Below are 13,986 nucleotides of genomic sequence, written 5' to 3' on the forward strand. Positions count from 1 at the left end.
AAACAAACATTTACTAGTTTCAGGATAATAACTTGTGTAGAAGTATTTCAATTGCTCTGAAATCATAAAACCACAAGTAGAAGGTTTGGATTCATTTTAGGGGTTATGGGGCCAAAGTTTAGAAATTAAGGGCCAAAAAGGGGTCAAAACAAGCATTTTTCTAATTTCAAGACAATAACTTATGTGTAATTGTATGGATCTCTCTGAAATTGTACCACAATGTACCATATAATAAAGGGAAGGCTGGGATTAGGTTTTGGGTTAATTGCCCAAAATATGTAGGAATTAGGGGCCAAAAAAGGGCCAAAAAGAAGCATGTTTCTAGTTTCCAAACAATCATGACAATAACTTGTGTTTAAGTGTATGGATTTAACTGAAATTGTACTACAAGGTTCAATACTGCAATGGAAAGCATGGGGTTGAGTTTAAGGGTTATTGCTTTAAGGGGGTTTCAAAAAGTTGGGGAGGGGGTATATTTTGTTTACCATTTTTTGAAGGGCTTCCTTTTCTTTCAAAAGTTTTCAAATTTCGAATTTTGAAAAGTTTCAAGAAGAAATCTTCAATTGCACAGTATTGTGCAATCGATTTGTAAGATCTTTTTTGACCACATTAATTTTGTGACAAAAACCTATATTATGTCAAAAATTGGATCACAATCCAAATTCAGACAGAATTAAGCTTGAATATTGTGACCAAATTTGCCCCAACTGTTCAAGGTTCAACCACTGGGGTCGTTTAAAGCTGCGCCCTGCGGAGCACCTGGTTGTGTTTTGGTCTGTTTTTCTGATACTATATGCAATAGGTCTGCTATATTTGGTGTATGGAATGATAGTAAGGTGTACATATCTAGCTGACAGGTGTCATCTGACCTTGACCTCATTTTCATGGTTCATTGATCAATGTTTAGTTTTCTTGGTTTATGTTGAGTTTATGTGACAGTTGTTATAAAGATTATATTTAGGACTATCAACAAAATATCAATGATTAGTAATAAAGAAGGCGAGACATTTCAGCGTGTGCACTCTTGTATTTCTAAATTCAAGCTGCTGTTGAAGAAAACACAAGGTTTTTGTCTTGCCTTTGACAAAAGTTGTAGAATATGAGACTGATACAGATTTTATTCTAAGGAAGGTATTGACAGCTAAACAATTTATATAAAGCTTTTTATCTCGTAAGGTAGTAGACCTGGATGCTTCAAATTCATACCCTTTATTCAGATACCTAATTATCTTATAAAGATTTCATCATTTGAAAATTAAGAAATGTGGTATGTTTGCGAATGAGACAACTCCACCACAGTTCAAATGAAGTGGATGTAAGCTTTTATAGGCAACTGTACAGCATTCAACAATGGGAAAAAAAACATAATGTATAGTCTGCTACTTGAGCTATAAAAGGCCCCAACAAGAAAAATATGAAACAAATCAATTGAAATCTAATGGCCTAATTTGATATGACAAACCAACAACAGCGGTGTTCAGTATGACGTGAACTTTTTAACTTATTTGGTTTTGACCTAGATTTAGCTGTTAACCCAAAATGGTAATGTGACAGTAAGAGTGGAGCATCATGGTGTCCTATAGTACATATTCTTGGTTTCAAATGTGTAGCACCTAAGCAAATTCAGTGTGTCTTGCCAAAAGGGCCATGCCAGCAATTGCCTACACTTCATGCATTTAATTATCTGTCATTTCATAGTCCTTCTCATATTCATCCCTTAACTTTTCTTAAAAATTAACAGTTTCCATTCAACTCAAATATTCTAATTGCATTATTATTGTATCAGTGTAGTGTAAAGCTGTCAGGTGTGGGATACAGGTTCATTGAAGCCTAGTTGGCAGTTATTGGCTTTTGTTTCTAAACTACAAAAGCATGGGTAAATGTGTTATTTGAAAAAATAACAACATGTCAAGTTTTATCTTCTATTGGCTATTGTTTCAACAAGTAAATAGCAGCCAGGTGAACATTTTAAAGACTTTATATCAATCAGTACTGAAATTTTCCATTAAATCAAATGTATTTTTATACGACTGCAAAACAAATTTTTGGATAGTATTATAATGGAGGATGTCGTCGTCCAGAAGACGCATTTGGTTTTCAGACAATAACTTAAGTTCACGTGAATGGATATCTTTGAAATTTAATTAGAAGGTTCAATACCACAAAAAGGAAGGTTGGGATTGATATTTGGAATGATGGTCCCAACCGTTTAGGAATTAGGAGCACAAAAGGACGTTAAATACCACAAGTAGAAGGTTTGGATTCATTTTGGGGGTTATAGCGCCAACAGTGTAGGAATTAGGGGCCAAAAACAAGCATTTTTCTAGTTTCCAGATAATAGCTTGTGTTTAAGTGTATGGATCTCTCTGAAATTGTACTATAAGGGAAATTCTGGGATCAAGTGTGGCGGTAATTGCTCCAAGTGGGGATTTAATAAGTTTGGGGGTTATAATTTTTTTAAGGGTTCAATTTTTTTTAAATTTTTTTTTCTAATTTCAAATTTTTGAAAAGTTTTGAAGAAATCTTTAATTTCACAGTAATGTGCAATAGATTTGTAAGATCTCGACATTTTTTTTGTGTCAGAAACCAATATTATGTCAAAAATGTGATCACAATCCAAATTCAGACAGTATCAAGCTTGAATATTGTGTCCAAATTTGCCCTTACTGTTCAGGGTTCAACCTCTGCAGTCGTATCAGGCTGCATACAGCGAAGCATTTCATGTTTTAGTCTTGGCAGGTGAGTGAAGCAGTTTCCTTGGAATAACTTCTTTGTCATTGAATCCTGTAGACATGCCAGAAGGGTAATAGTTTATGTCATAGGTGCTCTTGACCATTTTCTTGTCAATTTTTAGGAGAGATTGCATTTGCATACAGATGGAATTAAGAAGTGTACCACCTTATTCTTATTCAGGCGACTAGCTACGTTAACTTCAAAACCCCGGGCGTACACCTGAATTTTGATAAAATAATATTTTAATCTAAATAAAATAAAAAGAACTGATTAAAATAACATCGGCCTTGTAATTCTCTCTTCAATGGCTTGTAATTGTGAATAAAAGTGACGAAGTTTTCTTTTCAACCAAATGATTATCAGGGGTGGGTCCAGATAAGGGCGTAATGGGCGTACCCCCCCCCCCCCTTTTCAAAAAAATAATTTGTAATCTGCTAGTTTTGTATTGAATATGGCAATTAACCATATTCATTAATTAAACACATACTGTCATTTCTTTTTATTTGATTCCCCCATCTGATGGGTGACTTTGACACCTTTTGATCTTTTTAAACAACCAAAACGGTATTAGTAAATCTATACATGGAATGGTTGTTTTGTGTGACACGTCATCCCCAATGGTCTTCAGTCTACATCTACCCGGCGGATTGTCACTATATATATAATCGAATAATGATAACGGGTATGCTCCGAAAAACGGGGTTGCATTTTCAGCTTAATTGAAAACAACGTTTAAACCTATGATTGCGTTGGATAAAAACCGCTCTTTTATACGTTTGCGTGCAAAACAAATTTCTTGATAAAGGGGTGGTTAATACAGCACAAACAACATTTTTTTAAAGACCAAAACAGTGAAAACGTATATTTAAACAAAACGGGTATATAATATATATATCAAAAGTTCACATAAAGCTATCGTTAAAGATTTATTTTTCATTTTTCATGCCCATTTCATATAAAACTTAAACTGAATTTACAACTTCTTCCAAAGATTTGATATCCATATGTTAATCAATACATAATTTGAATGGTCCGAAGACTATTTTCACCAATTTGTATCATGGAGTCGGTTATAATACTTCATACTTTGATGCTAAATTGTTGAAATCCTGGAGCTTCTGACCTTCCCCATGGACCCTATACCAGGGCAACCGGAATTACGCTTCCCGTTCATAAAATCCTGGCCTAGGACTATTGAAATGTAAAGTAACGTCTAGAAATTGGGATTTCTCGTTATTGGTCTACTACTATTAAGATCCATCTAATCATTTTGATATACCATAGACAATTAATGGAAAGAATTCGGCATAAAAAATATCAAACCCTGACACTTTAACTATAAAATATACATGTTCTAAGTCAGGAACCGTAACATTAGTGCATTTCCCAATTATTTTATGTTTTTTAGCCAAAAAAAAAGGTCCCAAAATTTTTCGCCTCGATCCGCTCGGCGAAAGATTGCATTTTATGCCCCCTATTTCAAATATCCGGGAAACACCCCTAAAACCTGGTACATGGGAGCAAACAATGTCAAACACGAGCACATGTTTTCTGAAAAAATATACCCATATGATTGGTTTGTTAATATATTCAGGTATACATTTATATGGGGTTTTTTTCAGAGACAAGTGCATGTGAGTCAAGTTTGTATTGATTTCCAGAATTAAATTCGCGAACAAATTAACAACAAGTATAACGGGTAGGGTCGGTTATATCGGCCCTCCGCCTGAGGAGAACTTGAGGGGCGGGGGAATTTGGAACTTGAACTGCCACGGGAAAATGAGGGTATTTTGCATAGGGACAGAAATTAAGCATTGCAACAGGCCATCTACATGCCCCTCGATCGGCATAAAGCTGTTACAAGGGTTCTAACCGTGAAAAAAAACCGTGGAACTCACTTTAAACAAGGCATTGGATTTCACTTCCCCATTTTGACCACAGGAACTCAGTTAGCAGATTCAAATTTTGTTCATCAATGTTTTTTTTTTATCTTTTTTTCGTGTTTCCTGTCTATATTTGGTTTACATTATTAACATTTTTCCAGATTGCACCAATGTTTCTTTGTTTTCTAGCAATGTGCAGTTTACTAGCATTTTCCAGTCTACAAAACTAAGAATTAGTGATCATTATTTAAATATAGAAATAGGAAGACTTTCTAATATTCCTAAAGAGCAGAGATTATGCCTTAAATGTAACAAATTAGAAGATGAAAACATTTTTTATTAGATTGTATATTAAATAGGGAACTTAGAAACTTTGAAACTAAACTTTTCTGTTAAAGATTTGTCTGATAAAAACGGTGATTTATATACTCAATCTATCAACTTCAGGACCAGGACAGGGGACACTGGAATATTTACTGTAATTAAATGATTGTGTATATATATATATATTATGTGAATTTTAGATATATAATCTATTTATTTTGTATATGTCACAAACTTAATGTTGATATAGTTTATATTGCATAAATATTTAAATTGAATTAAAAATATATTTAAGTCGAACTTAGCGTTAATAAACAAATGTCGTCTTCCATTTATGAACGTCACTTGAATGCCGGCAGTCAACAGAAATCAACGTATCATGGCAAAGACTAAAAAGATTATTGAAACCTAGCCACATATATGATTTGTGCATACATAGCAGTGTTCTAGCCAGGATTTGAAAAGGGCAGGGTGCTAGTCAGAAAAAGGGCATTTAACGCGTAAATGTCATTAAAAAAAGGGCAAATTCAATTATTTAAAACTCACAGTTTATTTGCTCATAAAATAAGCACTATGACTATGGACTTTTGGGTATAATCAAGTTTTAATAGTTATAGATTTCAAAAGCCTTTTTGACGCATACTTCTCTGTTTATAATTGACAATCTCAAACATTTTCAACCACATTCTATTTTAAACTGAATTTGAGTGCAATGGAACAGTACCCATCATTTTTTTTTTATCAATATTACATATTTACATACTGTCATCATAATGACATTGGTGAGAAGTTTTTATATACAGAGTTGTTAGTAGTTATCCTCCTACACAGCCAATTTTGCATAGGTACTATTTTTGTACTTAAAATCTGTAGTACTGAAAATTTACTTTTTATATTATTTAAGTACTATTTCTTTACTTTAAAATTATTGTACTATTTACGTACCTGTATTTTTCAGTACTTGATTTGTACTTAAAATTTTGGTACAGAAATAATACCAAAAGCGATCACAATATTCCATGTTTGAAAATCATAATTTTAAGATATTTGAAATAGACATAATATCAAAATGCTGAAAATGTAACGTTGTAACCAAAAATATGTAGTACTTAAATTTCCAAGTACAAATCAAGTACTGTAAAATACAGGTACCTAAATATTACAATAATTTTAGAGTAACAAAATAGTACTGAATTTTAGAAGTTGATTTCCAGTACTACAGATTTTTGATACAGACATAGTACCTATGCAAAAGTAGTTGTGTACATTAGTAAAAACAAAATAAATCTAGATGATACACGTTTAAAAGTTCAAAAATATATAGCATATATGTCCCTATTTATTTTATGGTAATTAATTTTTCAAAACTGTGTATATGAATTGACGGTGGACAAATTCAATACAAATTATATATTGAAAGCGAGACAACTCCAAAATATTTTCAAAAGTCAAACACACCTAGGTGCGATCGATAATTTTACGTTGGAATGTTATCTTTTGTTCTAACAACCAATCAAATTGAAGTAACTGTCTAGACAAACAAAACTATGTTGTCGTTTTAAAAAGGCACTCGTCTCAGAATTTTTTCTCCCTATGTATATAGGATTTTTTTTTCTGAGAAGAGTGCTTGTGGTTTTTAATATCCAATAAGTGTTATTGAGTAAAATATACTTGTAGAATAATTGTCTTTGTTGTGTCATTTTATAATACATGTATTCAATGTACTCTTTAATTGTGTATTGGAATAGACGAAAAGGGGGGGCCGACGAAGTGCATCTATTTCTTTGTCATGAAAAACTTATAAATTCGAATCCGTGTTTTGAATATGCAAATATAAAGAAGAAGATGTGGTATGATTGCCAATGAGACAACTGTCCACAAGAGACCAAAATGACACAGACATTAACAACTATAGGTCACCGTACGGCCTTCAACAATGAGCAAAGCCCATACCGCATAGTCAGCTATAAAAGGCCCCGATAAGACAATGTAAAACAATTCAAACGAGAAAACTAACGGCCTTATTTATCCAAAAAAATGAACGAAAAACAAATATGTAACACATAAACAAACGACAACCACTGAATTACAGGCTCCTGACTTGGGACAGGCATATACATAAATAATGTCGCGGGGTTAAACATGTTAGCAGGATCCCAACCCTCCCCCTAACCTGGGACAGTGGTATAACAGTACAACATAAGAACGAACTATAAAAATCAGTTGAAAAAGGCTTAACTCATCAGATGGACAAACATACAAGTGGACGTGGCCGGGTACTTATACATCCCGACACAAAAAGACACAATGAACAGATCTGAGAGTACTCGCAGTTATCTGACAGCTAGTTCAAAGCCACTAACAACTAATAAAAAAATCATGCATCTACACTAAACTAGCAATCCGTACACATCCAACATCCAATGGATTTAGTGTAAAGACGTCATAAACAGCCAGAGAAAAACATGACCTTGTGCAATGCCAAGTTACAGGTATCGACAGATTGTAGATCCATGAATATGTATATATAAAATTGAGAATGGAAATGGGGAATGTGTCAAAGAGAGAACAACCCGACCAAATAAAAAACAACAGCAGAGGGTCACCAACAGGTCTTCAATGTAGCGAGAAATTCCCGCACCCGGAGGCGTCCTTCAGCTGGCCCCTAAACAAATATATACTAGTCCAGTGATAATGAACGCCATACTAATACCTCTAACCAATGTAGTAAAGTAAACGCATAACAATACGCACATTAAAATTCAGTTCAAGAGAAATCCGAGTCTGATGTCAGAAGATGTAACCAAAGAAAATAAACAAAATGACAATAATACATAAATAACAACAGACTACTAGCAGTTAACTGACATGCCAGCTCCAGACTTCAATTAAACTGACTGAAAGATTATGATTTCATCATATGAACATCAGGCACAATCCTTCCCGTTAGGTGTTTAGTATCATACCATCATAACATATATGAGAAGAACATAACCCGTGTCATGCCAACAACTGTTTTTAGAATGAATGTGTTTAGTTCCGATGCAAAGACCTTATCAGTGACTCAATATTAACGCCAAAATATGCAATCTTTAATGACTTGACAACAGTATCGTAATTATATCCCTTCTTAATAAGTCTATTCAAAGGTTTTGTAAGTTTCTGAGGTGAATACTGACACCTTTGTGCTTTATAAAGAATATTACCATAAAAAATTGGATGTGAAATACCTGAACGTATTAGAAGTCTGCATGTTGAGTTATATTTACGAATGATGTCTTTATACCGATGATAAAATTTAGTAAATGTTTTGACTAGTTTGTGATATCGAAAACCCTGGTGTAATAATTTTTCAGTAATACATAAATTTCTCTCGTTAAAATCGAAAACATTGTTACATACACGAGCGAATCGTACAAGTTGAGATATATAAACACCGTAAGATGGTGACAAGGGAACGTCACCATCTAAAAACGGATAATTAACGATAGGAAATGAAAAATCATCCCTTTTATCATAAATTTTAGTATTCAGCTTTCCATTAGTGATATAGATATCAAGATCGAGAAAAGGGCAGTGGTCATTGTTAGTATTAGCTTTATTTAAAGTAAGTTCAACAGGATAAATTTCATTAATATACATACTGAAGTCGTCATTATTGAGAGCCAAAATATCATCCAAATATCTAAAAGTATTATTAAATTTGTTTATCAGATGTTGTTTCGATGGGTCTTTGCTTATTTTTGTCATAAATTGTAACTCATAACAATACAAAAACAGGTCCGCAATAAGTGGTGCACAGTTAGTCCCCATTGGAATTCCGATAATCTGACGATATACGGAATCTCCAAAGCGAACAAAAATGTTATCTAGTAAAAATTCAAGGGCATATATAGTATCAAAGCATGTCCAATTAACATAGTTTTTTTGTTTATTGCTACTAAAAAATGACCTAAAAGAGTTTGAACATATATATTCACATTCTGATTTTTTGAATGCCCATTTAATTAGGTGTGTGAATTTTTCTTAATGAGAATGTGAGGCAATGTGGTATACAGGGTAGAAAAATCAAAACTTTGAACAGATTCAAAATCACCAATATAAGCATGCAATTTATCAAGTACTTCCAACGAGTTCTTGACACTCCAAAAGTAATTTATTCCACTATTTTCGAAGGCCTTATTGGAACAATTTATTATTAGGTTTTTAATTGTACCAAGTGTGCTGGTAAGAAGAATAGACAATTTAGTAGTTGAACAATGGCTTGAAGACGAAATAAATCTATATTTGTAAGGGGTTTTGTGTAGCTTCGGAAGCCAATACATAGTTGGGACTTTCATTGTATTTGGCTCTGCTTGTAAAGCGGTGGCTAAAAGTTTATGTTTGTTACAGATTTCGTTTTCTAAAAATGGAGTCAGTTGGAATGTTGGCGAATTGGTGATTTCCTTTTTCAAAACCTCAATGTAAAATTTACGTCAAACAATAATAATATTATTAGCAGCTTTATCTGCCGGGACAAAAACAAATTCCTTGGCTAGTTCTTTTACTTTATGTTTGATACGAGAAATAGGTTTATTGTGGTTATTGTTTATAGTAAAATGTTCTTTAAAATGTTGAATACGTACATCAACTATCTTCATTACTGAATTAAAAAAAGAGTCCAAAGATTTTTTTGTCAGCTTTTTCCCGTTTTATCCATTTCATACAGTAAGTATGGAGTGAGTCGTGGATGATATTACGACACTCATTCCAATTAATAATTGACGGGGGACGATATTTAGGTCCTTTACTGAGGAATGATTTTAACTCTCGGTCGCGAACGATGTTAAGGTCTCCTGTTATAACATGGGAAATGGGTCCATAAATATATTCGGAATTACTGCAATTACATGAAGTAGGTGTATTTTCACTGATATTAACATCTTTACACAATTGACTATAATTAAACACAAATTTCCGGGTAGATTTCTTGTAAATATAACAAATAAGAGGTAGCCCAGTATTGTCGAAATATCCAGGAATTTGTTCTTTAACAGAATGGTCGTTAAATATACCGGCAATATTTACAAAATCAAAGCCTTTATTGACATACTTAATTTTAATAAAATGGTGTTTATGATCTTCAGGGCGATCAATTTTGGGAAATAATTTAGAATAACAATATGCCATAATAATTTGAACAATTTCATACTTAGGACTGCTATATGAAATTGTGTTGCAATCCTCCAAAATTTTAAATATGTATATAACATACTAGTAATATTTAGTTAGCTTTTAATTTACTGATAACAAAATCAATATTTATACCAATAAAAACAATATTCAATGATCTTATTACAGTGCGACAAGTATACATGGATCATTTCTAAATTTCCGGGCACGGTTAACAACATTTCCGTGAAAATGAGGATGTGCTATCCCGTTTGAAAGAAGTTTTCTACAGGTACAACCAAACTTCAAAACCAAATCTTTATATCTATAGAAAAATTTAGTAAAGGTTTTAAGTAATTTATGGTAACGATATCACTGGTTTAATAATTTACCCGTAATACATAGATTGCGTTCGTTAAAATAAAAAACGTCACAACAGACACGGGCATATCGAACCAGCTGTGAAATATAAACACCGTAAGATGGTGCCAAAGGAACATCACCATCTAAAATGGAAAATTAACAATAGGGAACGAAAAATCGTCTCTTTTGTCGTAAATTTTAGTGTGGAGTTTCCCGTTTAAAACCGAAATATCTAAATCCAGGAAAGAACAGTTATTACCGAATAAATTTGATTTATTTAAAGTAAGTTCCTTGGGGTAAATTTCAGCAGTATATTGAGAAAATTCTTGATTATTTAAAGTCATATGAAACCTAAAATTAAAAAAAAAATATGCATTTGTTTTTATTAAAACTAAATGGATAGTTTTCATTATACAACTTATGTACATATACTTTTTTCTGAGGAAAATTCTTTAATTTGTCCACATTTAGAAGAAGTTTACTTATTTTTAATTGCTTGCTGCCAGGAAGCAATTCGCCGACATATTTTCCGTATGCATAGTGACCTATGCGTGACCGTGCCCTCCTCGTAAAAATCCGATGATAGTAATACGCATGAATCTGTCATTAAAATAAACAATTATCTGATTGTATATGTTAAACACGTGCTAAATACCCATGCTTTTTGTTGATTATTTACTATAAGGTGACAATCGGTAAACTTCGGCTTCAAAACACGGCATTTAATGAGTAGCCATATTTGTTAAATCATAACAGACAGATAGAAAAAAAATTGACAATTATACGATATCTTTGCGTAAAAAACGATAAAATCGTGCACAGAGGACTAAGTTTATGATATATACATGCATTGGTTCAAGAATTGGATGAACATTATTTTTCACCAGTCACTCGTTTCTTATGACTTTAACGAAAAAATATCATCAAGATAACGGTAAGTGTTGTTGAATTTATCAATTAAATGCAATTTAGACGGGTCTTTACTGAGTTTAGTCATAAACTGTGATTCGTAACAGTACAAAAACAAGTCTGCTATTAAAGGGGCACAATTAGTGCCCATGGGGATACCTACAACCTGTCGATAAACTTTAGTAAAAAGTAGTATTTTAATATTCAGCCCCATTCATCTATTTAGTCAGACGTCAGTCGCTACCTTGATATACCCTATCTTTTGTTAAATTTGTCGGGTAACTTATGACAATAAGCATTTGACGTCTTGAGCCGAACAGTTTTATCATTTTTACACAATTTAATCTACTGTGTGATGGTTCATATTCTGGACGCCAGTCTTTGCTCCTTTGTAATAAATCTACATACCAAAAAACAAATATGAAGCTTAGAAATGGAAAAATATTAAATACTAAACTCGTTCAAAGGGTATCTACACGTCTCAATCTTCAGAATCGCTTATCTAAAAATACTACAATAGCTAACGTTTTTAACAATAAAAATCGTGGTTACCCTTCTATCGATAAGTGTCATGCCAAAAAATGACTTACGTGTCCCCGTCTTTCCACCAACAATACAGTAAGGTCCACATTTAATGGTCGCACATTTTCTCTAAATTTTGAAACTGATATTACTTGAAAAACAAACAGTATTATTTATTTACTCACATGAAACAAACCGGGATGCGGTATTCAGTACGTAGGTGAAACTGGGCGATATTTATCTAAACGCACGCAAGAACACCTGTATCGTTTTAAAAGACCCAATAAATTCAAAAGTATCATTTATCAACATCTTAAGAAGCACAGTCATCCTATTAAATATTTAACAGTTCAACCTTTAGAAGTAGTAAATAAGCAGCCTGGTGAATCTCATTCCAAGTTTGTACGATCACGAAAAATAAATGAATTAAATTGGATTAAAAAATTACAGACAGTCTACCCTCTCGGTCTTAATGATAATATCATGGGAATTGGCAATATATCAAGAACCGATTCTGTTAACATTTTGGATATAGTTTCTAAAACTGTTCGTAAAAATCGTTCTCATGGACGCAGAAAAAATCGCAATCAAAGAAAATTTCGGACCAACCATACAAATATTTCGGACCTAATTTCCATTTCAAAAAACAACGGCAGACATTATCTGTTAACCAAGCTTTGTTCTTTACCTATAAATAAATTAAATAAAATTTTAGAGGATTGCAACACAATTTCATATTACAGTCCTAAGTATGAAATTGTCCAAATTATAATGGCATATTGTTATTCTAAACTGTTTCCAAAAATTGATCGCCCTGAAGATCATAAAAAACATTTTATTAAAATAAAGTATGTCAATAAAGGTTTTGATTTTGTAAATATTGCCGGTATTTTTAACGACCATTCTGTTAAAGACCAAATTCCTGGATATTTTGATAATACTGAACTCCCTCTCATTTGTTATATTTACAAGAAATCCACCCGAAAATATGTGTTTAATTATAGCCAATTGTGTAAAGATGTAAATATCACTGAAAATACACCTATGTCGTGTAATTGCAGTAATTCAGAATACACCTATGGACCAATTTCCCATGTTATAACAGGAGACCTTAACATCGTTCGCGACCGAGAGTTAAAATCATTCCTCAGTAAAGGACCTAAATATCGTCCCCCGTCAACTATTAACTGGAATGAGTGTCGTAATATCATCAACGACTCACTCCGCGCCTACTGTTTGAAATGGGTAAAACGGGAAAAAGCTGACAAAAAATCTTTGGACTCTTTTTTTAATTCAGTAATGAAGATAGTTGATATTCGAATACAACATTTTAAAGAACATTTTACCCTCAACAAAAACTATAAAAACCCTATTTCGCGTATCAAAAATAAACTAACAGAACTAGCCAAGGAATTTGTTTTTGTCCCGGCTGATAAAGCTGCGAATAATATCATTATTGTTTGACGTAAATTTTATATAGAAGTTCTGCAAAAGGAAATCACGAATTCACCAACATTCCAACTGACTTCATTTTCAGAAAACGACATCTGTAACAAACATAAACTTTTAGCTACTTCTTTACAAGCAGAACCAAACACAATGAAAGTCCCAACTATGTACTGGCTTCCGAAGCTGCACAAAAAACCTTACAAATATAGATTTATTTCATCTTCCAGCCATTGTTCAACTACTAAATTGTCTGTTTTACTTACTAGTACACTTGGTACAATAAAAAACCTGATAATAAATTGTTCAAATAAGGCCTTTGAAAATAGTGGAATTAATTACTTTTGGAGTGTCAAAAACTCGTTGGAAGTACTTGATAAATTGCATGCATATATTGGTGATTTTGAATCTGTTCAAAGTTTTGATTTTTCTACCCTATATACCACTTTGCCTCATATTCTTATTAAGAAAAAATTCACATCCCTAATTAACTGGGCATTTAAAAAGTCGGAATGCGAGTACATATGTTCAAACTCTTTTAGATCATTTTTTAGTAGCAATAAACAAAAGAACTATGTCAATTGGACATGCTTTGATACTATTTATGCACTTGAATTTTTACTTGATAACATTTTTGTTCGCTTTGGAGATTCCG

Source organism: Mytilus galloprovincialis, chromosome 4, assembly GCF_965363235.1.
Source record: "Mytilus galloprovincialis chromosome 4, xbMytGall1.hap1.1, whole genome shotgun sequence".
NCBI classification, from domain to species: domain Eukaryota; kingdom Metazoa; phylum Mollusca; class Bivalvia; order Mytilida; family Mytilidae; genus Mytilus; species Mytilus galloprovincialis.